Source organism: Lactuca virosa, chromosome 8 (assembly GCF_052849685.1).
Source record: "Lactuca virosa cultivar CGN04683 chromosome 8, Lactuca_virosa_CGN04683_v6, whole genome shotgun sequence".
In the NCBI taxonomy this organism is placed as follows: domain Eukaryota; kingdom Viridiplantae; phylum Streptophyta; class Magnoliopsida; order Asterales; family Asteraceae; genus Lactuca; species Lactuca virosa.
In genome coordinates this window covers 311,296,165-311,300,956 of record NC_136433.1, presented here as the reverse complement: position 1 = coordinate 311,300,956, position 4,792 = coordinate 311,296,165, and the positions used below count along the sequence as shown (strand labels likewise).

General features: G+C 31.2%; 1 long non-coding RNA gene across 1 annotated transcript; it reads right to left on the bottom strand.

The window, feature by feature from the left end:
* Nucleotides 1-2,741: 2,741 nt before the first annotated feature.
* On the bottom strand, nucleotides 2,742-4,386 carry LOC145129141 (uncharacterized). The gene is made up of 2 exons (XR_013717320.1): nucleotides 3,977-4,386; nucleotides 2,742-3,056 (listed from the first exon to the last, which is right to left on the bottom strand). It is a non-coding gene; the product is annotated as an uncharacterized LOC145129141 (long non-coding RNA).
* Nucleotides 4,387-4,792: the final 406 nt, after the last annotated feature.

Here is a 4,792-nt window from a genome sequence, read left to right as displayed (position 1 = left end):
TCTAGTGATAAGTTACATACTTGGCTCAAGACATGCCACCATCAAAACATGAGAGGTACAATGAGTTTTTAGGATGAGTGACCATACCAGATAAAACATATGTTTCAGCTTCAAAAATCATTACTACTTTCTTTTCAATTTTCACCATCAATCCATTAGTACATTATCAGCAGATGATTTCACCACTTGGTACATGTGAGCTCGTCCTAGGATTCACCATGAGAATTAGATTTGCACACATGTCACTTACATCAACAACAATATAATAAGGTTAGTCTTTGTTGCTCTCCCTTCGCTGATGATTGATGATTCATATTTGAGCATTCTCCCCCCTTATATTTCTATCAAGCAGATAGAAAATCTATACTTGAAACTGAATAAAATCAACTAGAAAATAGAAACTAACAAAATTAGTAACTAAAAATAGTTAACATAAACAAAAATTAATATATATATATATATATATATATATATATATATATATATATATATTTTATATTTTAAACTATAACTAGAAATTTAAATATACCAGATAAGAGTTAAACGAAATACATTTAAGAACTAGAAACAAATATATGAAAGAAAATTTATCTTAAAAGGAAATTTAATTAACAAATTATTTATGAATTTAAAACAACAAAATAAATATGAAAGACTAAAAATAAATAAATTTAAAAACTAGAGACATTTAAGCAAAACCCTAATAAAAAAAAGTTTCTTTTTTAACTGAAAAGAGTTAAAACTTAATTAAAAAAACTTTTGAAAAACATTTTTTTATTAAAATTTAAAAAGAGAAAGTGACAGGAGGTCTGGTATGATAACTAGCCAAACATCAGCGGCCATTTATGACAAACAAGAAAAGTTGTCTCTTCTTCATTTACAGAACGCAGGTGACAGAACATCTTGAACAAACCTTTTTCAAACTTTTCTCTTTACTTCTTTGTATCTGCTTTGTATCAGACAACCTGTTTTCTTTCTTCTCTCTTTCTCTATTCCTGGGAAATCATGAGAAACCCAATGCATCTCTTTTTCTTGGTACATCATTTAATCAATTTTTTACAAACAGAGTCACGTGATATTGTACCAGTTGACTAAAATACCCCTGTAAATCACAGTTCATGTTCCTGTAAAAAAACTTGAAGGAGTTTTAAGCTTTGACTTTCCTTCTTCAAAGCTATCTTTGTCATCTTTTAACCATCTCTCGGTTAATTTATACATTTACAGGGAATTTTGACAGATCAAATCCACAAAAGAAATAGAGTGCTAGGCTCCATAAGGTCCAATCCTTTGTATTAACATTTGTGGATTTATTGTTAGTGCAGCCACCATGAACAAGTTGATGCTGGTGATTTGAGACGAGACTATAACTCAGTGTAAGGACGTTGATGGGAGTTTGAACCTGACTGCATTAATATCGGATGCTTGTTTAAAGGATTCTTGAACCAGAACACATGACCTTAAAACAACGTTTCAATAGATTTATTCAGGCTTTAATCCATTGGTCCTGGTGACTCCTCGTTACCGGTAAGAAAACCATCTGTTGCAGCTTAATGAGGAACTGAAATCGATGAAGCATTGACTTTTGTAAAAAAAAAAGACAGTTTACCAAGGAGATCAGCCATACAGAACTCTCACATGATCTGTTCACATCACATTGTACTTTTACTATAGCATTTGACCCATTGTTGACATAGTTCCTTTCCCAGATATGTTTCATCACGTTACTTGTCTTTCTTTGAGGTTAGACCTGCAGCCTAAAAGAGATTCCATCAGTTTCTTTGTAGTCTGGACCGAACTACCCCTGAGGAAGAGGACCTACCTGCTGCACCTTTTTCTGCAATGCTTTTCCTTTCCTTCAAACCTCATACTCATACCATGAGACATCAATTCACATGACTATGCTTCACTTTTTCAGAACCCCAACGAGAGAATCCAATCAGAGAATCAATGACTTTGATGTCAGCGTGTATATATATATATATATATATATATATATATATATATATATATATATATATATATATATATATATATATATATATATATATATGCTGATGACTGGGGCTTAGATTAAACGAGAATTGGGCATTTAATTCCTTGTCCTTCTATGATTCATGAACATCATTAGAAATCATGTTGCATTGCTTTTCTAGGAGATGTTGTAATTTCCTTTTAACCAACAGCAAAGAATCGTGTATCAATCTATAAACATACAAGATCATGCTTAAAACAACTATTCTTGTCATTTTTCAAACTGGACCAAATTACCCCTTGAGGACCTTTTCTTACTAGAAAATTGGCTAAATACCTACAACATTATTCGTAGGAATTCCGTAGGAATTGAGCGTTACCTAGAAAATTCCTACAAAAACTAGTTTGTACGAAAAAACCCTGTGGGTAATAGGGTAATTTTTTTCCTACAATTTGACTACAAAATTGCCTTTGGTTTTCCTACGGACAATTCCGTTACAAATGTACCTACAGAATGCCTACAAAACATTTTTCCAACCTAATACCTAAAGAACTATTTTCCTACGAAATACCTATGGAATTATTTTCCTACAGATTACCTACATAGTCTTTTTCCTACAAATTTCCTTCATTTTTTTCTAAATTTTTGTGACAAAAATTTTCGTTACTAATCTGTAGCTAAATTGAATTTAACATTTAAATTATTTTTTTAAAATTACCTAGTTTTTTCTGCTCAAAAAAGAAACTACAAAACTAATTAAACATGATAATAATCAAATACCATTACATTCATTAACAATAAAATAGTCTAACCACATAACATGCTAGTACATTAAAATAGTCAAAATACCTTTACAAGAGTTTAGACTAATCAAGTGTTTTAAAACAAAAACTAAAAACTACTCGGTGGATTACCGGGATGATTGAATTCACATAAAGACCGCCAATTGCAATTCCATTTCTTTTCGTATTTATTGCATCTGCAAATCCATTTGATTTTATCTTTCTTGCAATTGCAAGTCAATTTGAATTTGCCTTTTATCCATAGGGGTTTGTTGCATGCTTGACACCGGTTCTAGCAACTCCTTTATGAAAAAAATGGCAAGACAAACACCATATAGTTAATATATGTAAATGTAACAATAAAGTGTTCACCAATTATATATGAAAAAAATGGCAAGACAAACACCATATAGTTAATATATGTAAATGTAACAATAAAGTGTTCACCAATTATATAACAGTGTAACAGTTAGATTTAAAAAATTACAAATTAGAAAATCAATATCTATTAAACAGATTAATGCAAACATCAACATCAACTAATGAAACCAACCATGGAAGCATTAACTCCTTAACTTTCAAAACCCAAAAACCATTTAGGTACTAATCAGTTAATAAAATAATTTAGAACAACCAAGTTTGATTTACCATTTCGTTGTATGAAAAAAAGCATAAAAGAGTTATTTCTTAATCCTGCATTTAATTCCATGTCAAACTTGTTAAAGCCACACATATGTTGATCCAACTCACAAATAAGTTTCATCCCTAAATTTTACACGGTGACTCGCATAAACAAAATAACAAACACAAATAAAATAATTTGAAGCATTACTAAAATAGAGCTCGCTAAGAAATTTGTTAATTTCAAGAATTTTCATCTTCTTAACCCTAGAAAGATCTTGGACGATAGTTAACCCACATAATTGTTAATCAAACTCAAAGAAAAGGCGATACTAAACAAAAGCAAAAGAAAATAACAGTTTAAATTAGTATTCAACATAAAATACTGAAAGATTCATTTGAATTAATCTGGGAAGATTTTGATAAAAAAAAAAAAAAAAACATTTATAATAGATGCCAGTTTTAGTGATGGATCAAACCATATCTTCCCACAAAAGACTCAAATACCACAAGAAAACAGAGTTCAGTACCGATCTGTCAAAGATCCTAAGCAATACCTTCGAATCCGGAATAAAAACATCAATTCAATCACAGAACTTACCAACAAAAGAACTATATAGCCTCAAGCACAAATCACCGAAAACATAGAACGATGGCTGCTGACATACAGGAGTGGAACGGTGGCGGCGAAGTCTTCCCTTGAAATATCGGAAAAGAGAGAGACAACGGAGCGGTGAGGGTTTCAGTGACATCGTCTTCCTCATTCACCGGAGACAGCGGCGAGGCATTCCAGCTAGACGGAGCTTTAATCGAGATGTGAAGGCAAGGAGGACCGGTGGTGGATGTTGAATCGGTGATGGCGATGGCAGAGGAGGGAGAAGGAGAAGGAGAAGGAGAGGCGACGTGAGCGATGAGGAAGAGTGTGAGAAAAAGGGGGGATTAACCTCGCAAATTTCAGAAAATCGGGAGTTATTTGATTCTTCTCAACAAAGCGTCTTTGCCTAACGGTAAGGAGTTGGTTTTTCAAAAAAAAAAAAAAAAAAAAAAAAAGAAAAACGGATTTCCTACTACAACTTAAAAAAATTATTTTATTTTGGTCATTATTCCATGAAAATTAAATTAGATTCAGAAAATAAATAATAATAATAATAATAATAACAAGAGTCTACGCAGGCAACGACAATATCAATTAACTTTTTTCCTTATCTGTATTCTAGTTTATGTATTCTAACTAGATTATTATTATTAATCTAGTTTTAAATTATTATTATTATTACTAAAATAATTTGCATTTATGCAAATAAAAAAAACTTTGTATGCACATTATAAAACATAACATTTGTCAAAAATGTTAAATACTGTGCATAAGAGCACATCAAGTTACAGTGTTTTTTGTATTATTATTAAGGTTTTTTGT